Source organism: Vicugna pacos, chromosome 11, assembly GCF_048564905.1.
Source record: "Vicugna pacos chromosome 11, VicPac4, whole genome shotgun sequence".
In the NCBI taxonomy this organism is placed as follows: domain Eukaryota; kingdom Metazoa; phylum Chordata; class Mammalia; order Artiodactyla; family Camelidae; genus Vicugna; species Vicugna pacos.
The window spans coordinates 44,713,996-44,738,721 of record NC_132997.1 but is presented as its reverse complement, the minus strand read 5'-3'; the positions used below and the strand labels follow the sequence as shown (position 1 = coordinate 44,738,721).

The window sequence follows — 24,726 nt, the reverse complement described above, 5'->3', positions numbered from 1 at the left end:
TAATTTAGCCTCAGCTGACTTGGTGGGAAAGCTCGCCGCGGGTCTGGCACTTGTGTGTGTTACCTTATGCAGTCTTCACAACTCTAAGCAAGGTCCCCTCCTCATCCCTGTAACTCCGCCCATGGGTGAGAAAACTGAGGCACAGAGAGGGTTAAGAAACTTGCCTGGGGGAGGGTATAGCTCAGTGGTAGAGCGAGTGCTTAGCATGCATGAGGTCCTGGGTTCAATCCCCAGTACCTCCATTTAAATAAATAAATAAACTCCATTAAATTTCTCCATTAAATAAATAAGTAAATAATAAATAAACCGAATTACGCTCCCAAATTAAATAAATAAATATACCTAATCTCCCCCCTTAAAAAATAAATAAATAAAATAAAGTGCTAAAAAAAAAACTTGCCCAAAGCCACACTTGGTAAGAGGAAGAAACCAGGACGTGAACCAGATCATTTGTATTACTGAGCCCACCTCTCAAATGCCAGGCTCTGAGGCCCCTTATTGAAGCCATAGGTGCCCACTTCACTCCCTGGGAGCCCCTGCCTGCTGCACAGTGAGGGAGGCCTGGGTTTGAGGCCTCCACCAGCCCCCTGGCATGTGTGGGAGCCCACACTTAGCACGCCCACTCCCACTGTAGCCATAGACCTCATTCTGAGAGGTGCTCAGCCCTGCAGGCAGGTTTCTCATTTGTTAGAGGAGGGCATGCAGGCTCAGGGAGCAATGGTGATTGCCAGAGCCACCCAGCAAGGACCTTTGTATCTGGGACTCAAACTCGGGGCTCTGTGGCTCCCACCGTGCGGCAGGACTCAGGACTCAGGACTCCAGAGAAGCCCACATGCCAGGCCCCTGGGCCTAGTCCTCCTAGATTCCTGGGGGCCTATGGGGAGGGAAGAGAATGGGGAGTCATGGTGGCCGATTATGAAGCTTGGACAGGTGGACCCCACCCAGTAAGGATAAGCATGCCCCCCACTGCATGGAGGGTGCAGGGAGACTGGGGTGCCCATGCCTCCTCCTTTGCTCCCTCCCTCACTGCACCCACCACACCACCAACTCTCAAGTCTTCCACTGAGCCAGGCTTTTTTCTCTATCTTGGAGTCTTCACATATACTGTTCCCTGTACCTGGAACACTGTTCCATGCATCTTAGCCTGCCTCTTTCTGACTCATCCTTCAACTTTACTTCCACTAAGACACACCATCCCCACACCTAAACCTCGAGTCTATGCTGTGTAACCCCTATACTCATTCTTTCTGGCAGATACCACTTTTAATTATGTGTTGTTTGATTCCTTCCCTATTATCAGAGTTCCTACAGGGCAGGGACCACTATCCTGTTCACAGCTCGGGGCATTTGCTGAAGGTTTCTTGAGTGAATGAATGAATGTTGAGTGCTTCTGTCGCCGTCTGTCCTTAGATCCTCCCAGAAACCCTGGGAGAGATCACTGCGGTGACATTTGGCAGGTGAGGAGACTGAAAGCCGGAGAGGCCAGGAGCTTATGCACAATCACATAGCCAGGAACTGGCAGATGTGGGGTGTCGGGGCCTGCTTGTGTTGGAACCCCCAGCATTATGCGCCTCTTCCTCTCCAACTTTCAGACTCCCCATCTGTCAAGTGGGGATGATTGATTTGGCTGGGGGTGGGGCGGTGAGTGACGGCCAGGAGGTGGGCAGGGGGGCTGTGACAGCAGGTCAGTTCCAGGGCCCTTGACCACCCCTTTCGTTACAGCAGGATGGAACTGGAGTGAGGCAGAGGGGCCGCCAGCTGCTGACCGGCACGTGAGACGCTGGTGATTCGCGGGTCACTGAGGTAGGTGTGCAGCTGGGCTGGAGAGGGTGGCTTGGGCCCAATGCCTGGGGAAGCAGCAGGTGTGTCCTGAGTGGGGGACAGGTGCTGGCCCCAGCACACTGTGCCTTTGACTGGGGCATGGCCCTCATGGGCAGGATTGGGTGCATCCCTGGCCCCACCCCCACTGAAACCTCATCAGCCCCCGAAAGGGCCCCCAGGGGCCTCTTGGGCCTGGCCTTTCTCTAGAGTGGCTGCCAGGGCAGGGGTAGTGGGGGGATGCGCTCAGGGAGAGAGGCAGGCTTGGTGCCTCCAGCCTTGGCACAGCAGCCCTGTCCGTACCACACAGCCCCATGGCACGTGGGCCTCGTGCACTGAGCAGCGTGGCAGCCACAAGGGAGGAGGCCGGGTGAGCAGAGAGGCCTGCTGGCTGAGATGGGTGTTGTGACTGCCCCACCCCCTTCTCTCCCACAGTCACACTGAGGTGTACACTCGAGCATTCACAAGTCTCTGGGCTATGGGGTCAGAGTGCCTGCACTGACCAGAGTTCAGATCCTGGCCCTGCACTGGTCCACCATGACCTTGTGCAGTTTCTCTGTGCCTCGGTTTACCTGTCGATAACAGAGGGACTGGGATCATAGCTCCCACCCCCACAGGTGCGCTGGCACACCTTGTACACAGTAAACACTCAGGTTATGTCATCTCACACACCTCAGTACCCACCATCCCCTCCTCCCTGAGGACCCTCCAATGCCAGGAGGGACCCGAAGTGGTCGTCCAGCCTAATGAGGGGGCTTGGGCCCCCTGGGAGCTCCTGAGAGCAGCTACAGCCTGAGGGTCCTGAGATAAGCCACCCTGGCTTGCCTCCGCCAGGACAGCGGTGTGTCTCATCACAGAGTGGCATTTCAGGGTTAATGACACTTGGCCCTGTGCCAGAGGGTGACCTTGTTAATCCCTCTTTACTCTGTGGCTCCCAACCCAGAGAGGAGAGGCCTTCACAGAAATGCTGACTTGGGCCAGAGCCCTTGGCCCCAAGACCCTGGGGCCCAGCTAAGGGAGCCTGCTGCCCTCAGCATCTCTCCTCAGGCCCCAGTGCTCCCAGGTTCCCAGACGCAAGGCCAGGCAAGTGCTGGGGACCCTCTGTGCTTCTGCTGGGTTCTGGAAGCAGGGAGCAGGCCTTGATCTCCCTTCCTGCTGTAGGAAATCCTTGCTTCCCCCTGTCAGCTGCGTGACCTTGGGCGAGTCCTTTCACTTCTGTGAGAGTTCTCATCTGAAAATGAGGGTAATTATACCAACATTGCTGAGAGGGCTGTTACGAGGTTGCTGAGAAGCCTGGAACCTTATAACTGTTACAGCTTGGTGAGAGTCGGCCGTGTACCAGGCACTGCGCTCCTTAAATACATATTTCTCCTGACAGTAATCCCATGAGGAGCTGTGTTTAATGCCTCATTCTCCAGAGGCTCAGAGTGGTTAAGAAACCCACAGAGCTGTAAGTGGCGGAGTGGGATTTGAACCGGGAGAGGGACCTTGGAATTAAGCAGCACACGATGCCTTAGAGACCGCGGGCAGGGCCATGGGGCAGGCTCAAGGCAGGTGCTCAGGAAAGACCCCTCCAAGCCTGGCTGCCCTCAGGAGCCGGCAGGTGGCCCCCAAAGGCTGGTGGCCTGCCCCTCCCTGGAGGGCCTGCCGGCAGCTCGATAAATCTGGGGGAAACCCCTTGCTACTTGTGAGGTAACCTTTGAAATTCTCCTTCATGGTGTGTTCTCTTTTTGGGTGTTTTTGAAGGTAACTCATTCCATTTCCAGAAATTGCCAGTGGAGGAGCATTAGGCAGCTGGTAATTAATCATAGGAGCGACTTGCAGTTTATTCTTTCGGAAAAAAAAAAAAAAGACGGCAGAAGAGAAAGCCTTGGTGGAAAAAAGAAAAGAAAAGAAAAGCTCTCCGAGGCGAGAGTGGTAATCAATACCCCGGTGTCCTAGAAACAGCTGGGGGTGGGGATGGCGGCCATGCAGTCTCCCTTTCTTCCCGAGGCTGGCAGATGGTCAGCGCCTGCAGCAGCATGTGTGAGGCTCTACCCTTAACTGTCAGCTCCCTGTGTGGCTCTGAGCAAGTCGCTGCCTCTCCCTGGACTCAGTTTTGTTACCTGTAAAATGGGTGAAGGTCAAGGGTCAGACTAGAAAAGAATATTAAATGATCATATTTGTTCACTGCTACTTCCTAATGCCCAGCACACGGTGGTTGCTCAGTTGATATGTTATCGGTTGAGTGAGTCAGTGAATGAATGAATAATTTTCTTGGATCCCAGTTTGCTGCCATCAGTCAAGAAGGTGGTACTGGCGACAGGACATTGTTCTCTGGTTTTGTTATAAATCGGAGGGACAACCAGGGTGATGGGCCAACTCTGTCACTTTCCAAACAAATGATGACAGGACAGCCGTGACCGGCAGACTTTGGACAACAGAGCTTTAGCCTCTCAGTGGCAACCATGCTGTCTCTCTGATGTCTTCAAGTTCAACTTTCCAAGAATCTGAGCTGTTTATGGAGTTTGTTTTTTTTTTTTTATTTAAGCTGCTTTCTGGGGAGGTAGTGAGTCCCTTGTCACTAAAAAAGTAGGCAAGTAGGGGCTGGGTCTGCACATGGCACCAGGCAGCAGATTGAGGTGCTCAGAGCATTCCTGAATTTGGGAGCAAGCATGAGGTTCTCCAGGATGGACACTAGGGAGGCTGGACCACAGCCAGCCTCCCCTCTGGAACTCCTTCCCAGAGGCCCCCCAGAGAAGGCTGGAGGAGGCCACTGAGAAGGGGGGCTGTCGGTGCTTTAGTGCCTGGTCCCTGGAGGGAAGGAGAGTGTGCAGGTGTGAGTGTGCACACGCAAGTGCTGGTACATGCCCATGAACAAGTGTGAGGATATATGTGTGATTATCTAGGCTGGTATAGAAGGTCGTGAAGTGTGTATATGTGAGTGCGCAAGAAAGGAGCGTGCTCACGCCTGTGTGAGTGCCCCCACCTGCGTGTGCAGCTCCTGGCAAGACGCTGGCACCTCAGGCCAACCCCATACATGAGGCTTGGCTCCGGCCTCACATTTAGACTGGCCAGATGGACCCTGCTGACCATGGCAGCTGACTGAGGGGTAGTAGTGGGGGAAAGGTGGGCTCCCGAGGGACCCTGGAGGGAAGCACACCTTGTTCCCCAGCTGGACATCCCAGCAGCTGCCCTTGGTCATGGAAAGAGACAGCTCTTGGAGGTCATGCCTCCTGTTCTAGACTCAGCCTAGTCTGAGTCTAATGTGAAAAGTCTAGTGTGCCTCCCAACCGGGCCCCCCTGGGGAGGTGGGTCTGCCTGGGGAGTCCTCTGAGCAGCCTGGCTAACTTGGCCCTAGTTGTTTCTTTACTTCTCACCTTGGTCTCCAAATCCCAGCGCGCGCGCGCGCGTGTGTGTGTGTGTCTGCTTTCCCCTCCGTGTCTTTGTCTCTTTCTGTCTGGCTCTGTCTGTGCGGGTGCCTCTCTCCTGCCCAGCCCTCTCTTCTCACATCAGCAGCCCTACTCTGCCTCCTTCTCGGCTCTGTGTCATCACCTCCGTCATCCCAGGACTCCCTAGAACTGAGACCTCCCAGCCTGCCGCCTTTCCCCTGTTTGCCCAACTCTGGCAACACACAACTCCCTCCCCCCCCCTGCTTTTTGGAGATGTCCAAGGAAGCACCCCCACAATCCAGCCACTTGGAGGTGTGCACTGTGTGTGGTGGGCACCGTCCCATCACTACAGATCTGCTGCCAGCCCCTCAGGATGGAGCCCGGTCTCCCGGCTCAGAGACCTGCCCCCATGGCTGCCCCTCTGTGCTGTCCTGGGTGTGTGGGCTGCTGGCCACAGTCTCGAGCAGGGGGGCAAGAGGGGGCCTGCGTCCACTACCAGAGGCGGTTGGAAACCAGGCGTTTCCCTCCAGCGCTAATGAAATTCCTGCTATAATTAGAAGTGAGGTGTCCTGGAGCTGGCTGCCTGGTGGGAGCGGGTGTATGCTCATGAATAAATAAGTTGTCCTTTCCCAAGGGGAGAAAGAGCCAGAGGGTGGGCTCCCAGAGAACTGTGGGCCTGGAGGGTCTCGGTGGTCTGTGAGGTGGGCCTTGGACCCTGGTGGCCAGACGCCCTCATTCACCTGGCTGCCCTTGGGAGCTCCCTCAGTCCCCACCCCTGGCCAACCAGTCTTCCTGCAGGTGCCTGCTGTGTGCCCACCCTACTCAGCAGGGCATTTGAGGCTGCCATCATCTGGCCCCAGCCTCCTTCATGGCCACATCACGCACTGGTCATCTGCTGGTGTTCTGAGCCGCAGCCCCACCACGCCACCCCCTCGCCATCGTTGTCACACGTCCCCACTGCTGCTGCTTTCTCCTGCACCCCCTCCTGCCTCAGAAGCCCTCTGCCCTGTGGCCACATGGCTCAAACCTTCTGGAGCTTCCTCAAGCCGTGCTTCCTCCTCGAGGTTGGACACAGCCTCATCCCCCTCCGGTCCCCATGACTTCCATGCCTCTGAGGCTCTCGTCGTTTCTTCCCTGAACTCCTAAATCCAAAACCCTCTCCTGCACGCTCTGATGCCCTTCAGAGTGCTCAGCAGACTGCCCGCCACATCATCTTTTATTTTGTATTCATCACGTGTTGGAATGATAACACACTGGATGTTTTACAGTCTTTTCTCCTACTGAAGCCTGCGAAACCTGCTGTGTGTCAAACACGGACACCATATCGCAGGCTCCGGTGTTTAGTTGCCACGTGTGCTTCTTGGCTGTCGCATGGGACTGCGCAGCCTTGGCAGGCCCGGTTTCCTCATTTGCAGAGGGGGAGACTGAGGCTGGGGAAGGCAGCCTTGCAGATGAAAGTTGGCAGAGCGAATGTGCTCTCTGTAGGCAAGGCTGCTGCCATCCTGCTGTTCAGAATAAAGAAACGGGCACACTGTGCTGGTTGGAAAGGTGTATCAAGGCCAGCGGGCCTGTGGCGAGTACCCAGGCCACCAAAGCTCAGTAAGAATAGAGGGGAGATGATGTGGAGGGTTCCATTCCCCGCACAGAGGATGCCAGTGCTCTCAGGGCTTCCTTACTGATCCCCACACAGTCCCAGGCCGGGCAGCTCTCACAGGCTGTGCCACATAGGGGCCAGTCCTGCCCCCATCACCCCCAGCTTCCTGGCTCGAGCACACAGCCTAGAACATGGGGTTGGGGGTTGGAGCTCCTGGCCCCTCCCAGGAAAGAAGGGTGCCCCGTCCTCTACCCACTCCTGCATCATCCAGGACACATTCTGAATTGCAGAGGTGACCAACGCGTGTGTCCCCATGAACCCAGAAGTTTCCCTCAGGGTGGGGAGATGCCTGGGGCAGGGATGGAGCAGGAGCCGGGAGAAAGGAATTGTCTCCTTGGAGCCTGGCCCTGCCCCTGCCCGCCTGGAGGGGCCTCCAGAGATGAGGTGCTTCTCAGGAGCAGACTGGCAGCTGAACAGCCCCTCCAGAGGCCCCCGCCCTCCAACAATGATTTTCCCCTTTGTCACCTGCAGCACCACCGGCTGCACTTTGCTGTGCGTTTCGTTGACAGTCACTCTTGTTTGCCTCCGCTCAGGCATGGTGGTGGGAGGTCAGGAGTTCAGGTGCTGGGCTCACATTCCCTCCGTGGGTTCCCTGCCCAAGAGCCCCCTCGGAGACGCTGTGGAGGTTGTGTGCGCTGAGCTCGCCCCACGAGGCCCATCCATCCCCTCCTCAGCCCCACGCACCCCTGGCCTGTCCTGGTCTCTGCTCCTCCACCCAGCCGCCTGCCCTCTTCCTGCTGGCGTGTGCACCCCTGGGAGGCTCAGGGCAACTCTGAACTGTGTACCCTGCACGGGTCCTGGTACGCACACGCTGAACGGCAGCAGGGAGCCAGCAGGCACCCGGCCAGCGTGCCCTCGGCTTCCCCCAGGGGTGGCGAAGGATTTTCTCCGGCACGCTAGTTTTTAACGTGCTGGGCGGGCTGTGTTCAGGACTCTGAGGCTGTGCGCAGGTTGTGAGAAACAGTGTCATGCCCTGCATGGCGCACATTTGCCCTTTCAGCCCTGGCTCCTTGAGCATCGGGCCTACCTGTCAGATGTGTCAGATCTGGGCTGTGGCCGGTGCAGGCAGAGGAAGGAGGGGTATCCTCAGCGTGGTCCCATAGGTGTCGGTCTGCCATGGCTGCTGGGTGAACAGTGCTCAGGGAAACTTCCAGAGCCCCCGGGTTATGGGGACCACATACGCCCCGCTGAGAACTGACTAAGGAGCACCAGCCCCCGCCCCCCACCCTGGTTAATGGAGAGCAGGGGGGTGTGTGGAAGCTTTTCCCTCACATCTGTCTCTCCTGTTAAGTGCTTCTCAACCTTCTTCAGTTCCGGTTTGGGAAGCAGCACATCTTGCCTCACAGCTGTTTAGGACCCTCCGCTGCTTCCCTGAGACATCTTTGGGGGCCTCTTTCAGAGCATCCGTGGGAGCATCTCTGCTTCATAACCTCCATGGAATGCTCCTGCAGTGCCCCCTCAGTCTGGGCCACACTTGGGTCGGTGGACAGTCTAGTATGTGACAGCCCTCATTGGGTGGCCCCTAGTGAGATCCCTCAGCCCTGCCCTCACCCGGACTCCCCACCCCTGCCACCCCTGCCCCACTCTTGTCACCGCCTGGGGAGCCAACCCCCTGCACCCCTCTGCCATCTCCACCCCCAGCAAACGCCCTCAGCCGAGGCTCTCAGGCAACCCTTGCCCTGCAGCTCCAAAGACTGAGCCAGGAGAACCTTGATGAACTAGAACTTGTGAATAATCTGGACTGTTTTTCTTTACGTATTGATGAAGCACAATGAACAGCCTTGCATCCTTTAGCCAGCTTAGCTTCTCCCCATTCACAGCTCCAGGAGGGTTGATCAAGATCATCCCGTGCCTGCCAGGGCTCTTTAGCAGCTCCTTGCACACCTCTGCTGCTGGCGAGCTCACCACCCAAGAGTCCACCCGTGTCAATTTCAGCATGGTAAAGGATACAGGGTGACACACGCTTCAGGGACAGACAGTGCTGGGCTCAAATCCCTGCTCTCCCACCTATCCACTGAGTGAGCGTGGACAAATTACTTCGTCTCTGGTACTTTCTGTTTTCTCATGTGTAAGTGGGGAGAAGCCCACCCACCTGCAAAGGGTGCTGTGGAGCTGGAATGCAGCAGTGGCTTCATGGCGCCCAAGTTGTCGGCAGACAGATGCCCTCAGAGAGACACCTCCCGCCCCTCAGCACTGGAGCATCTGCTTGAGGTTGACATCTGTTAGGTCTGGTACCCGGGTACTTCCCTCTTCTAGGGATACTGGCCTTCCAGGTTCTCTCTGCAGCTCTCCATTGGGAACTGTCAGGATGACACTTCCCCAAAGTGCCCACACAGGCCACCTGGGGCACTTGTTTAAATGCCTATTCGTAGGCCCCTGTCCTGGAGTCTGACTCCATGGGTCAAACATGGACCTAGGGCTCTGAGTTTTTAATTGATGCTTCATATAACCCCTGTGATCAGGCCAATCTGGGACACACTGGTGCCAGCAAAAGGGAGAGCCATGAGGTAGGGCCGTGGACAGCATCACAGCCCCACTGGGGGAACTTAGGCAAGCCCTGTCTCTCTCTCTGGCTATGTGGCTGTTTTCTCATGAATGAGCCATGGGTTTAAATAATTTGAAAGGGCTCTTCCTGCTCTTAAAACACCATGATAGCGGGAAGGGTATAGCTCAAGTGGTAGAACGCTTGCCTAGCCTGCCTGAGGTGCTGGGTTCAATCCTCTGAAAATAAATAGACAAATCTAATTACCTCCCCCTTCCAAAAAAAAAAAAAGGAAAAATGAAACATAAACACTCGGAGGGGAAAAAAAAAAAACACTATGATAATCAGAAGGACATTCCCTGGTGTTCTGTCTGCCAGGCTCCCTGAGTCAGATCTCTGGGTTTCAACTCCATTCCCTCTGGCCACAGAGTGTTTAGGTCAGCAGCCGCTTGCCAGCCCCAGAGCCCTTGGGACAGAAAAGCTGTTCCCTGGGCATGACATGCCATTTAGTGGCGATTCCCTTGGGCCTTCCCGGAGGCCTTAGATCAGTAGGCATCTGCTGAGCCTGCTCAGAGCTGAGATCTCTTCGGCAAGCTGCGCTGGACAGCTAACCTAGGCTGGCCGAGGGAGGCAGGGTGAGTGGGGTCGTATGGCTCCCTCGAGGGACCTTGGAGCTTTATTAGTTAACCCGCAGAGGAACCTGGAGTGGCAGAACTAGAGGGTGGCCCCGAGGAGCCCCTTCTTTTTATAGATGGGGAAACTGAGGCCCAGGGTGGAAGCTGGCCAGGTTCCCCATGGAGAAGTGTGGAGCAGGCCTGGAACCAGGCCTCAGCTTATGGTCTGGTATCTGGGCCAGGCCAGGCTGCCCGCCACCCCTCACCTTGGACAGTCCATCTGGGATGGGTAGGCCTGCCAGGCTTGAGTCCTCAGCCAGCCTCTGCAGCTCCTGGGAAGAGATGGAGGCCGTCTTAGGACAGGGACTGAGGGGCCAGCTGCTCCTGAACACTGGGCCCTCTTTGACCCACACTGCCAGCCTAAATTAACAGCCCCTGCCCTGCCCTGAGTCTTCCCGCCCCAGCCAAGGACACCCCATGGAAGGTTTCCAGGAATATCCACGCAGAGGGCAATGTGCTCCAGAAATGACAAGGCTCTCACTCCCTGGTTCCCTCCCATTTTCCACTCGCTGGTGCTCAGGCGAGTTAATAAGCAGAGGTGAAAAAGCCTGATGAGCCCTCGTTTGATGTTCTGAGACAGATGGCAGAGGAGGAGTAATTCCCACTAGGGCCTTCACCCACCCCATCCCCAATCTGGGATGATGTCAGGGCCTGGGGCTCAGGGTCTGGGCTGCACTCCTCTGGCCACTGGCATCCTGCTTGCATGGCCTGCCCTGGTGTGGGATGGGGCTGGTGGCTCTGTCTCCTCCTGGGCTGGGAGCCCAACCAGGTCCTCAGTTCACACTGGTGCCTGAGACCAGGCCTTTGCACAAGCTGGTCCTCCCCACACTCTCCATCTGCAGTCAGTAAGGCAGTAGTATTTAGTAAGTAGCTACTGTTTGTGTGGGTCTGTGCTTAGCTGCTGGGGAGACAAGGAAGCAGAAGGCCCCATGCCAACCCTCAGATGGCACACAGTCTAGGCGAAGACTCACGTGCAGGGGAGAGAATGAGTGATGCCCAGTGTCCCTGGGGCCAGGGAGGTGTTAAAATCAAGGAAGGAGAGTTTTTGCAGTGAGGGTTACGGAAGGCTTCCTAGAGGAGGCTGATTGGAGCCAATTGACACTCAAAGGATTTCAAGTCGGGCTGGGATGAGACAGGAGAAGCCACAGTCTTAGGTCAGATGTGGTCCAAACCCAGACCCTAGATAGATGCCTGTGTGTGAACGTGCTTGTGTGTGCACAGTTGGAGAGTAGGGGGGTGGTTGGGTGGTGGCATTTGTACCAGAGCACCAGCGGGCACACACCCAGGCTGTCTCCTGCCACAAGGAGGATGGAGTGAGGCTGTGGCTGTGCTACTGAGGCAGCCATGCTCTCAGGCCTGGTGCACTGTAGGCCACGTACATATTAAGTGGATGAACAGCACAGAGTAACTAGCCTTCGAGTGTTGTGGGAATGAACAGCACATAGTAAATGCTCAATAAATGCCAATGGAATGGAGGCTACATGACACACACTCAGGTATCTGCTGAGTGACTGAGAACCCAGATCAGGAAGCAACAGGGCCAAAGAGATGGGAGCAAGTCCTGGGGACAGGGAGCAGAGCCAAGAGTGGCCCAGCATAATTCCTCAGAACCCAGGGTAGCTCGATGTGGAAACTGACTAAGCGGGGACACGATAAGTGAAGACATGCAGGGCCCAGCTGCAGAGCAGTGACAGCGTCCCTGGGACACACTTGTACACAGTGTTCAGTGCACGCCCCAGACAGGCCCAGCTGTCCGGGAGCATCTGGGACAGGAGGAAAACGCTTGCCCATCACAGGACACAAACCCTCTGAAAAATCGTTTGAAGTCTCCCATTATCCATCTCTGCTCAGGTCCTTCCAGAGCCTTCCCAGCTCCGTGGGAAGATGAACGCCCAGCGGTGAGAGAATAGGCCCTTCCCCCAAATCAGTCTTTTGTAACGGAAATAAATTATCTGCCAGCCTTTGGTGCCCAGCAGTTTGATAATTCAGGTGTTTAGATGGTAATGACCATGGGGCCAGCCTGGAGGGGAAGCCAGCAAGTCAGATGGGAGACTCAACAGGAATTAAAGGCGTTTAATCTCAGTGCAATATGATTTTTCCAAATCTGCCACCTCTACACCAAGAATGAGCTGACCGGAGACACCAGGACCCCTCCGCTGAGGGCTGATGCGCCGGGCCAGCTTGGCTTCACCAAAGAGTACCTGGGCTGTGGAATTTCTGGGAGGTGGCAGGAGCTTGGTGGTTGTGAGTGCAGAAAAGGACAAAAAGGGTCAGAGGGCAGCCAGCAAATCCCTCAGGCCCCAAAGACAACCTGCTCCTTTTTTAGAGGCTAGAGAGGGATCTCCTGGAGAGTAATAAAGGAAGAATTTAAGAATAGACCCCAATCAGCAAACAGCAAAATGACTTGCCCAGGGTCACTCAGTCAGGATTTAAGACCCGGTCCTTGCTGTTAATCATGATGCCTTCTGTGTATGTGTATGTGGGTAGGGAGGGGTCTTAACGGCAGTTGTGTTAATTAGCACTCACCCCATGGACTTTATATGCAGTATCTAATTTAATCTTCATAGAGCCTGTTTTGCGAATAAGTGAACTGTGAAACAGAAGTTTAATAGCACACCCACTGTATGCAGCCACTGGGAGCTGGGGCCAGAATTTGAACCCAGCTCCATTTGACTTTCAAGCCTGAGTCCTCAGCCAGACCCAGGCACAGAGCTCCCACTCTGGGCATCATGGTGGCAAAGCACCCCCACCTAACCAGGAAGATCAAAGGGGCTTCCTGGAGGCATGTCAGTTTCATCTCTGACAGACAGGTATCTTTAAATCTTCAGGTCCTGAGCTGTGTAAGGTCAGGTCACCTGACCTCCCAGAGGCTCTTCCTCTTCATCACCTGGGGCACCTCACTAGGCCTTGGAGGCACAGAGCCGGGGGGACCTCGGGACACAGCAGGACTTCTTGGGGTTCAGCTGCCCATCTCTCTCAGTTCCTGGACACCAGCCTTACAGCATCTGGACAGGGAAGGAGACTGCTGGTAGCAGCAAGTCTTACCAGAAGAGTCTGCCAGGGCTTGGAGCTGCTGCATCTGCAGTATTCTGTCTGTCTGTTTGTCCCACTGCCACCTTTGTACCCCCTGGTTGCTTCATCAGCCTGTATTTGTGGCCCTCCCTCTCACGCTCACCCTCTCACTCTCTGGATCTCTCATGCACCCATTTGGTCTGTCTCCTTGCTTGTGTTTGTCCTGCCCAGGGCAGCTGTGCTGCACAACTCCAGGGGGCGCCCCTTCCACAGATGCGCTCTGTCTCTGGGCCTTTTTCTGACTCTGTCTCAGCACTGTTTTGTCCCTCAGTGCCTCCCTAACTTGTGTCCTCTTTCTTACTGGTTTTTTTCTCTCAACCTCTCATTTCCCTCTCTAGATGTGCGTGCATGTGTGTAAGCCTGTATACGTGTGTCCCTCCCACTCCCTGTACACACACACACATACACACACACACACCCTTCTCCTCCCTGCTCCAGAGGGCACAGCCTGGCTCCCCATGGGCCGGCCAGCAGGAGCACAGCCTGGAGCTGCAGCCCGAGTACCCCAGTAGCCTGGTGTTCTCCATGCCCAGAAGGCTCTGTGGCCGTGTCTACAGTGGGCCTCCCTGGCCCGGCTTGCATGACTCCTGGGAGCCGGTGCGAGCCTGGCCATCAACCACCTGGAAAGTGGCTCTCATCTGGGAATAGGGATGCCCTGGATGGAAAGAAGCAGGGAGGAGACAGTTTGTGAAAAAACAAACATGGGATTAGGATCCCTGAAAATGTGTCTTTTGTCTAGTGCAAGTCCCAGAAGGTGAGAGACGGGGCACAGAGAGGGTGCTGTGCAGATGGGGCTGGGTGAGAATCACAACGGGGTGATGGGATGGGGCCCTTGGGCAGGGATGTGTCTCCTCTTCCCCTAAAAATGTCATAAATCTGTGGCTCACAGGCAGAGTTTCCAGGCCGCTCCAAACCCACTATGTGAGCAGAGCCTGCAGACCACCACCCTTCAGTCAGTCCTGCTGCTGTGTCCTAGCACCCTGCTAAGTGTTTGGGAGACCTCAGTGAGCAAGGGACCAGGACCGTGCCCTCACGGCCTGACAGCTAGCAGCGAGAGACAGAAGTCGAGGTCATTAGAGCCCCCAGGCTTTCCCCACAGTCTCCTTCCCCATTTGAGCAGCAGATAGGTGGGGTGTCAGCCCTGAGGCCCTCCTGTATGCCCGGTCACAGCCCGTCAGTGTTACCCACAGCATTCATTGCATACTGGCTGAATGATCGAACACCCCTGCCGCTGGCATTGCTCAGTTTCCTGGAAGTTCCAGAAGCACCTGGAGATGGGAGGGACTGGCTGGACCTGCGCGGAAGGGAAGCTTATGCCAGCCTGGGCAAGGGCAGCTCCAAACACCAAGGAAGAGAGCTGAGAGCAGCAGTGAGAAGGGGTGGGGAGGCCAGCTTTGCCGTGTACTCAGACCCCCAGCTCCGTGTCATCAGCCACGTGACCGAAGAGAGGTTTCTAAACCTCTCTGGGTGTGTTTCCTCATCTGTGAGATTGGAAGGTCAGACAGCTCATGGGAGTGCTCTGTGGCTTAAATGTGGTCTCAGTGCCTGGCTCATAGGTATGCAGTGGAGGTCAACTGTCATCACCGTTGTGGGGGGACATGGCGGGTGCAGGACAGTCAGTCCCACTTCGCCATGGGACTCAGTTGGGGACCTGCCAGTCCGGGTTAAGGTCATTCTTTCTTCACGAACAATCTGGTGGCATTGGGAAGCCTCTTCTCTCTGTGGGCCTCAGTTTCCCCATCTGTCAGCAAGGGAGTGGACTAGCTGATGTGGGAGCCAGAAGGCCAGGGGTTGGAGTTTGCGGGGTGGAATCACCGGGTGCATCAGCTGCTAAAACCACAAAAACTGCCAAGTGTCCGTGGCCAGAGCTGTCCCAGAACAATGGCTCTCGGGGATCCCTGGAAGTCCCCCTGCGGTCCTGGAGCTCAGCTGGGCCTGCCGAGGGCTCCTAACGGCGCTGGGGCGGAATCGCTTTCCCCGCATGGCTGACTGGTGGAGCGCGGGCCTGCTCGCACAGCGCCTGGCAGGGACCCGTAAATTGAAAACATGATGTTTCCTGTCGGAGGCCAGCGCGGGGCTGGACTCGGTGTGGCCTTGGAAAGCTGGCCTCACTCTCAGGAAGCCCTGCTCCCCACAGCATCGCCACAAAAACAGTGGAAAAGTGAAACCTTTTCAAGTCTGTGTTTCCACTGTAAACAGGGGATGAAAGCTGGCCCCTTGCCTCCTGGCTCTGCTCAGCCAGCTCCTCCACCCTGCACTGGCCTGCCCAGTCTTTGGAGGCACCTCAGCCGCCCCCTCTGCCCCAGACAGTGCCCCTCTGATTGGAGAAGCCTTTTGCCCCTAATTTATGAAGCCTTTGAGTTTAGTTCAAGCATGCCCAGGCCCAGTAGTCCACAGCACCATCTTTTGAGGTGAGTGGGGCAAGAGGAGAACGCCAATGCACAGAGAGGTATAGACTCCCACAGAGTCACACAGCAAAATGAGAGCGTCCCTTGTCCCCTCCTTCCTGCCTGAAGTGACTTCACATGGGAGGCTCTCATGGGTGGGCACACGTGCCTATGCAAAGCTACTACCTAAATCCAGCAAGAGTTTCTTTGACGTCCTATAAATGGAGAATGTGGTACAAGTAGCATTTAGTGGAAGGTGGCTTATTTATTTTAATCTCTATAAAGTTTTTTTTCTCCTTATTGTAAAATGAATGTGTGCTTGTTGCATAAAAGTCTGGAAGTCACAGAAAAGTTCAAAGGAGAAAAATAAAACCTGCCCATCATCCTACCAACCAGAGGTCATCCTGGTCAACATCCTGATGTATTTCTCTCTGGTCACTTTGTAATTCTCTTTCCTTCTCTTTTGGACCTAAAATGTCATGAGCAGTTTTCAGGGTCACTCAGTGTTTGTTGAAAACGTGATTCTTAATGGCCCCGTGGAGGGGCCCAGAGGAGGGCCAGGGCTGTAGCCCCCTACACAGGTCTGCATGGCCCCGGCTTGGCTGGGGGTGATGTGGTGGGACTCGGAGCCAACCTGCAGTTCATGGTGAAGGTGGCCTTGCTGGGACCCCAGGCTGGAGAACCCAAGTGGCTCTGATTTGCACGTGACTCTGGGCCTGTCTCCCCATCTGTTAAGCAGGCAGAAGGGCGGACGTTCTCCATCCAGCCCTCATGCCTCAGTTGGCCTGTAGACACAGCAATGGCTTCCTTCCATGGGTCAGCCCGACACTGAGTGTCTAATGCGTGCAGGTGTGGGTTGGCCTCTATGGTATGAGGCCCCTGTTCCCGGCCCTACTCTCCCCGAAGCTGCACCTCCCCCACTCCTGCCCCTTTTAACCCGCAAGTCCACCCAGCCCCCCTCCTCCTGGACCCTTCACCAGGCGGAGGCTGGAGCCCAGCTGGGCAGGGGTGGCAGGGGTCCCAGGAGGAGATATCTCCGGCCCCCTCCGCCTGCCAACGTCCTTGGTGGCCCCAAGACAGCTTTATGGAGGACGGATAGAGGCTGTCTCCCTCCTGGCAGGTTTATTTCTTCATTTTTCAAGCCCTGTTCTGATTTTTCCATGTCTCCCCGCCCCCTCCCTTCGCATGCTTCCTTTCCTTCCCCCTCTAATCTGTCAGCCCAGCTAGAAGAGAGGGCCACTGGCCTCCAAGGTGATTGAATTATTGGGGTGGGGGGAGAGGCCAGGCTTTTCTGCGTGAGTGCTTTTGGCTTCCTGCCCTTGGAGAGGGGCTGGGGGAGGGATGTGGTGGCGGCGACGGTGGGCGGTGGGCTTCCCAGACAGCCCTGCTCTCCCCTGTCTGGGCCACAGCTGAGCCCTGCCACCAACAGTGTGGGCTGGCCCCGGGCCACCGCTCCACCACCCTGCTCTCCCCAGCCCAGCGCTGTTCAGGCCTCAGTTTCACCTCCAGCTGAACAGGAAGGCCGCTGTCCCATCACAGAGGGCAAGGAGAGGCATCGGGGCAGCGGTGACTCACGTGTGAGGATTTCTTAAATTCTGCTATCTCTGTGCTGCAGGCCAGGGGCCCAGGATGGAGAAAAGAAGGGAGGTTAGCACTTACATGCTGTGTACACCGGCCATTTTCACATGCATGACTTCATGTTCCCACCCCGCCCCGACCCCCTCAAGAATAACTCAAAGCTAGGCAGCAACAGGTAAGAGATACTGGTCTCATTTTCACAGCTGAGAAGTATGCCCAGTACAGACCCCTTTTCTCGTTAACCTGCGGGCTCCTGGGGGACAGATGCTCTGTTGTGGTCCTTTCTGGCTCTGCGGGAACAGCAGAAGGTAAGACTCTCAGGAGGGACCCAATAAATGCTTGAATTTGATTCTACTGAAGTGAGACCAGAGAAGTAAGTCACTAGCCCAAGGTCACACAGCTAGGAATGGAGCCCCGCTTTGTCTGGCTCCAAGCCACCTCTCCTGCTCTGGGTATTGGCAGGGAGGCCTGCGTTCTAGCTGGTACTGTCCAACCACAAGGCTACTGTGGTGGTTCGAGAGCTTGGTGCCTTCAGGTCTCATCTCCCTCCCGCCGGTGCCTGTGCCTCGGCTGCTCAGGCCCCACAGGCTCCCTCTCCAGCCTGCCTCCCCCAGAGGAGGGGCCGGGAGGGGAAAGCCCCCTCCCCCGCTCTGGTCCGCACTCCAGCTCATGGAAATGAAAAACACATTGGCTTCATTATCCCGGACTGAATGAGCAGGGTTGCCATGGTGACAGCCATCTCAGGCCCGTGAGGGGGCAGGGAAGGGGCTGGTGAGGCCGTGGCAAGTGGGACTGGGCAGCCGGTGAGCAGATGCACCGGGCGGGCAGGCCCCAGGAACAACAGCCACTTGTGCTACTTGCCCTCACGTCAGGCCCCCGGCTTCAGATCACCATCCCTGGGCAGAGAGAAGCAGACAGGCCCCATCCTCCACTGACTGGCCCCTCGTTCTCCAGTCCTACCACCTGTCCATCTCTTCCTTCCCTCGAGGGGAGCCTCGTACCATGCTGGAAGTCAAGAGTCAGGGGAAAGATAGGAGGGGGCAGAAGCCTGTTCCCAGCAGAGAGACCAGCCCTGGGGCTCTGCTGGCCTCTCCAGTGGCATGGACGGAGGAAATGGCTGAAGGTGCCAGGCCATGCACACCCCAGCACTCCTGGGCAGTCATCCTGGTGACCCTGTCCTCAAGCAGAACCCTCTTACAAAAGGGTTGGTCTCAACTATTCAGCAGGACAGTAGGTGTGACAGTGGCTGCGGGGATGTCAGCAGGGAGTCCTGGCCCAGCACAGCCTGTGCCTGTGGGTACCCCTGGCAAGCGTCCTTAGCTCCAGCCCTGAGCTGGGTTGTCCCCATGGCCCTGATCCAGGCATCCTGATACCCAAATGGGACCTTGTCTCCCCAGGGCATGGGTACCCCCTGCTACATGGCCTGTCAGTCCAGGGCTTGAGTCTAAGAGTAGCACCCCTAGGTAGGCCCTATCCCTTTGCTCAGCCTGGTCCAAGGGAGGCTGGTGTACCTCCTTTCTCTTCCGGCTCCCTGGCAGTGTGGGAGCACAAGCTGCCCCTCTGGAGTGGCCCCAAACATTGCCACCCCCATCTGAGCAGGCAGCCCCAGCTGGTCCTTTCATGTGACCCAGAGACCCTGGGGCAGCTGCCAAGGGCCCCTGCTAGGAAGTATTGAGTGCCCTCAGGAGACTTCCCTCTCAGTGAGGGTCAGAGAAATCCAGTGGGGACCCCAGCTTCAGTTCCATCCTTGCGCCTACCCTAACCCCAGATCTGACCTCAGCCCCGATCTCCTGGCCCAGCCCGCGTGGTCTCTCACGCCAGCCCCTGTTCAAGCCATTCCGTCCACCCTGAATGCCCACCCTCACAGCCTGCACACTGCCGAGTCCGGCCTCCTCCCACTTCCTAGGTTAGATGAGGAAACCCAGGCGGAGCGAGGCATGTGCCTTGCCCAAGGCCGTAGAGTAGGGGCAGTGAGGCTCAGGGTGGGTTGTCCCTTTCCCAGGACGCTGGGCCTTGTGTTCCTGGCTGAGATGGGCCAAGTGTCCGCGTGTCCCTGGACCAAAGCTTAGCAGCTCTAGGGGCTGGTGACAGTTCCCTGCCAGAGCAGGTTTGGAGGAGAGGCAGAGAGCGCCAAGGTTTTGGCTCCTTGACAGCTATTCTCAGTTGGGAGGGGCCTGGGAAGGGCACTTAGGGGCTGGCCCCAGCCTTGCTGACCGGGCCTCAGTAAGCAGGGACAGTCCAGAAGCCCAGCCCACAAAGCGGTCATGTGCCTGTGAGGAGACAGGTGGTGAGCTGGGCAGACGTGGGCCGGGTGTCCGTGGCACTGCGGTGGCCTTGCCTCCTTCCAAATGGAGGTTGGCGCTGTGGGTAAGGCAGCACAGGAAGGAAGAACCCCAGCACCTCTCTGTGACAGGGGAACTCTAGAGGTTTCCAAGCAGCCGCCTCCCACCCCGCTGCAACCAGATCCCAGGGGCGCATTCTCAAATGCACATTCTCTGACCCTCCAGGGGAGGCTGGGGCAGAGCGCAGGAACCAGTGTCTTTGCCGCTTCCCAAGCCCCAGCATGTGGGCAGTGCTCGCCCTGTTGCTTCCAGGGGCCTGGCCAGCCTCAGCGTCCTTCACCTTTCTGCAGAGGCCCCCTCCCTGCGCTTCTGGTTCCAGGGTCATGACCCCTTGCTGACTGTCCCTGGGCCTCATCCCACAGAGGGCCAGCCTCAGGCCAACCCTCAAGTCCTGCGCACTCCTTTCCCCTTCTTCCTTCTCATCCATCGTCCACCCACCCTAAGGCCCACAGTCCCCATGGCATTTGTCCCCCGCCATTGACCTCCCCTGACTCGGCGGCTCTGTGTCCCGGGCCCGCCTCCCAGCCACCACGACGGCCACCACCCAGCTCCCCGCCCGTCGGCGGAGGGCGGCTGCTAGGCCAGGCTGTCATTTTCCCTGCTGGGGATTATAGGTTTGGGGCTGAGGGAGTCTGAGCTGGAGGAGGAGGAGCCGGGACGCTCACCCTGGTGCCAGTCCCTAGAGACACCTCACGGGTAGGGCAGCCTGGTGTGGAGTGCTCTGTGGGCTGGGATGGGGATTCCTGTAACCCACCCCCTCCCACAACCAGTTTGGCAGCCTCTTTGCCCTGCCCTGGCCCATCCTCCCACCTGTAGGGGTGGGGCAGCAGGAGAATTGGCTGGGCGATCACAGACCTCCAAGAGGACCCAAGTGCTGGGTCCCCCATCGGGTGGCGTGTGCTGCAGTCACCACGCTGGCTGTTGGGGAGGCTCTACGGAGCAAGGTTTGGAAAGAAAGCGTATATGCCTTTTATGCTCCACAGTCACAGTGCCCCCCGGGGCTGGGTTTGGAGGGGACAGCGTGAGCTAGACTCAAGAGTGTGTCGGCTCTGGTTCTGGGTATGCAGAAGCTGGTAACATCTCCTCGTGGTTCACAGCTGTGGGGACCGTGATGGGGTTTAACACCACTGGGATGACCCCAACCAAACCCAAAGCTGGGTCCCCTCTGGGGGAAATACCATGAGCATCTGTGCGCCACGGACAGGGTCCAAAGACCTTAGTGGGGTTTGAGGATTTGAGGGAACACAGTGGAGTGGTTCCCAGAACAGACTGGAATCAGACTGCTTGTGCTGGGATGCCAGGTCAAGTCACATAACTTCTCTGAGCCTTGCCTCTGCATGTGACGTGTACTGAAATGAGACAAACCTTAAACACTTGGTATAGGACGAGGTACATGGGACGAGTTCAAGAGACGTTTTCTAGTGTTCTCCCTCTCAGTTCTATAGGTGCTAACAGGCCCTGCTCCCCATCTTCTGAGCAGTGATGACCAGAGTGAGAGGGCTGATTGGGTGATGGGACCCACTGGAGGGTGGGAGATGGCTGGCCTGTGCCTGGTGGGGCTTCCCTGGGGCCAGGTCACTGGGTTTCTGATAAGCAGGAGCAGGTCACCCTAGGTCGGTGACCACTCCCAGGGCTGAGCTGGCTGGACTGCTGGCCACCAGAGGGACCTCTGCAGAGCTAACCCACAGGTGGCCAGGGCACCTGGGGCCCTTTCCAGGAGCAGAGGCTGCTGGGAGGCCTGCCTGTTCTTGGGAATTCATGGCATGTCTGCCTGTCACAAGTGCCTCAGCAGGGAAGATTTGTGGGTGAGCTTTGCAATTCTGTTTTCTCGGTGGGTTATAAATCAGCTGCGTGCACGCCCTGGATGCCGCCGGTCTGAGGTGCACACGTGTGCACACCCACGTCCATGCACAGAAACGTGGTCCAGGTCCTGCCTGCCATTCCCCAGGGTGGGAGAAGGTGCTGTCTGGGGAGCCGAGCTTGAGGAAGGGAAAAACCCAGGCCTCTACTCGCAGGACCCCAGAACTCTCCAGAATCAAGGACTCAAGGCTGGGAGGCAGGATGTCCCAGTGGTTGGAGAAGTAGCATACCTTATGCATTAGTGTGAACTCAGGAGTCTGCTTGGCTGGCTGCAAACCTTGTCCCTACAACTTACTAGCTGTGTGCCCCTGGCCATGTTGCTTACAGAGCTCTGTGCCTTGGTTTCCATATCCGTGAAATGGAGCTAATTGTCGCATGAACTTCATAGGGTGTTTGAGAGAATAAAAGAAGTAAATGTGTGTACAGTGCTTAAAACAAGTCAGGTGCATAGTGAGAGCTCAGGAAGGCCTGGCTATCGTCATCTTCACCATCATCAGTTAAGAATATACCTAGATTTTGGCATAGACGGGGGCTTGAATTCTATCTCCGCCTCTTGCTCACTGTACGAATGTGGGCATGCTTCTGAGCCCTCAGTCCTCATCCATAAAGTGGACTGTTACTACCTACTTCATAGGACTGTCTGGCCTTAAAAGAGATAAAGCTCTTTTGCAAAGGATGCACTGTGAGGCCCTCAGGAAACGTCAACCAGTGCTACGTCTGGCTTGAGGTAGAGCGTAGAGACTGGAGCCTCTGAGTCGGAGCCTCCCAGTAGCTCTGCTCTGGGGCCAGGCTTCCTGGAGAATGTTTAGATGCAGGGGGGATGGGGGGAGGCTCTGGGGAGGGGAGTGGAGCTGAGGGGAGGGGAGAATTCCAGGAACTTCTGTCTCCCTTTTGCCACCAAGGGAGTAAACCGCTAGCCTGGGCGACTCTCCTCCCCCTGCCCCTGTCACTCTATCCACCCCTCTCCTGAGAACAGGCTTGGAGACTGGCAGGTGTGACTCACGGCTCTGCCACTCACTTACTGGGTGGCCTTGGGCAGGTCACTTGACCCCTCCATTCCCTCCAGCCGGGAATAATTGTGTCCGCTTCCCCCGGGAACTGGGGAGAGAGTTCAGTGAGACAGTGCGTGTGGCACAGGGCGCCGTGGGGTAAGCGCTCTGCAGATTCGATCACTGGCTCCTCTCTGTCTCCTCTCCTCTCCTCCTCCCACTCACCCCCACCCCTCCCACACCTGATGCGCGGGTGGCATCTTCCCAGTCCAGACATTGAAACGTTTCTCTCTGGGAAGCCGGGCTCTAAAATCCACGAGGCGCCTCTGGAGCCACGTGAGTGAGCCTGGAGGCAGGGAGGTGACAGGAAATTCAGATCCTCTCTCTTCTAACGCAGTTCCCCTGTGCCAGCCACACAAGGCTGAAGCGTGCTGGACCGTCGGTCAGCCACCCACCCCAGATCCTTTACTGCTCCCTTGAGGTCCTCGGGTGCTGTCAAAAGCAGCATTTTTTACCTGCTCAGCCATAAAGCCCTGGAAAGCGGTGATGTGAGGATGAGTAGCTGCTTGCACCAGTGCCGAGGAGAGAGACAGGGACCGGGGCGCACGATTTTGCAGAGCTGACATTTTTGCACCTCTCCCACCCAGCTCACTGCCTGGGCAGGCGGGACAGTGAGACCTTGGCTGCGGATCATTGTCGGGAGCATCCCAGGCCAAGCCTTGGTCTCCCGGCAGAACTCTGGAGGCTGGACTTCTCTGTTGCCAAGGAAACCAGTGTGTTCCCTGGAAAGGAAACCACAGTGCCTTTGGCTGTTAAGACACCCCCCTCCTTCCCCCACCAAAAAAAAAAAAAGAGTTCCCTCCAAAACTGATTTCCCCAAAACTGTCGAGTCGGCAGCCTCCTGCCTCCTCCCTGAGCCTGCTAAAATTATAGAAGATGAAATCTGCCCCTGACCTTGTGCTTTTCACCTCTTTTTTAAACATTCCACTGTAGCATGAGGACATGTTTTGTTTTTTCTTATTTATCTTCCTCCCATGCCAGCTGGGGCTCCGAGTCCTTCTCTCCTCTTGTTGACTGGAGCCAGAAGGGGAAGGACTTCCACTTTTTTCTGTTGTTGTTGTTCAGCTGTCAGCAAAAAGAAAACAAGCAGGTTATATTTGGAAAGCAGAGGGTCTCAGCCACCAGATCGCTATGTCCAGGGCAGGTCACAGCCTTGTATCCCCTCACGCGACAAAGGCTTGAAATATGACCCACAGATTTGCAGAGAGATGGAAGCTTTTGCAGGAGGCCTGTCTTTACTCACGCGGACTTTTAAATGCCTTTGGAGGATCATGGGGAATTCTCCACTGGTTAGGAAAGGGATGGTTCTAGAAAAGAATCCTCTGGAACACCGCTAGAGCAGAGCAGTCTGGTGGAGGCAGGGTCTGGAGGACTCACGTGTCGTTTCCATCCATCTTCTGATCCCTGTGCAAGGAGGCAGGGAGCTTTCACCCTGTTCCACAGACAAGGTGCCTGGGCCTCAGCAGGGGTTTTGAGATCGGCTAAGAAGTGGAGTTGGGATTCACAGCCAAGGGCCCAGGGACCCCGTGGGTCAGTTCATTAGGAGACAAAACGAAATAGGAAAGAAAGAGAGAGAAATGTGGCCAGGGTCATTTCAAGATCCCTGATGCTTTGCAGGGGAGACGGTTAGGGAAGGAGAAGGATGTAAACAGACCTTGGTCCCAGACCCAGACACGCTTCTCCCCGTCTCGGGCCCGGGTCTCCCCCCTCTGAACAACTGGCTCAGGCCTGATGCCTCTGGAGGCCCCGCCCAGGTCTGTCCCACGGTCAGTGTTCCCAGAGCCACTTTGTTTTGGTGATCTGAGCAGTTAATTTTTCACCTAGAAGTGACTCTCTGTTCCGTAAGTAATTTTAAACAAATTCTGTTCCTGTCCCTGCACTTCCGTGGGGGAAAAAACAAGACCCAGCTGGGTTTTCCACCATCCTCAGCAGACAAGGATTTGCAGGCAGTAGGCGCTCTGGGCTGTCCGCCCTGAGAGCCCTGGGCAGCAGGCTCTGGCGCTCTATTCGGGGAAACAGCCACGAGGGGCATGATGACCCGACCTCAAGTCAAGCAGATGAGTCCCAAACAACTGTCTTGCTGGGCCTTGAGTCCCTTTCGGCCCCATTCTGGGCTTTTGACAGATCTTTCCTGGTGATTCCTGAACCCCTCTGTCAGATCTTGCTATTAGCATGAGGCTCTCAGAGTGTAGAGTAAACTAATGAATTACAGCATGATTACACAGCACATAATTAACTTTGTAATTAATATGCAACTGCCACTTAAGCTAAAACACTGCTTATAGAGACGTACGGCAATAGTAAATCACAGGTCAGAAATAGCACTTTGGAATTTTCAAAAGAATGAGCGTAAGCAGGGAATCACTTAAGGCAGCAGGGCGAGTTAATTAAAAAGCAGATGAATAGTGAGCGTCCTGCTTCATCTCAGTACCTTCTCCC

General features: G+C 56.3%; 1 protein-coding gene across 4 annotated transcripts in view; it reads left to right on the top strand.

Moving 5' to 3' along the window:
* Window positions 1-24,726, top strand: part of ZMIZ1 (zinc finger MIZ-type containing 1) — a 228,178-nt gene that overhangs the window by 86,166 nt on the left and 117,286 nt on the right. For 3 of the 4 annotated variants that reach the window (XM_072971228.1, XM_072971229.1, XM_072971226.1), the window contains one exon: window positions 1,723-1,803. The gene's annotated coding sequence lies outside the window, so the exon portion shown is untranslated. The remainder of the gene's footprint in view (window positions 1-1,722; window positions 1,804-24,726) is intronic. The other variant, XM_072971227.1, reaches the window with a different exon arrangement.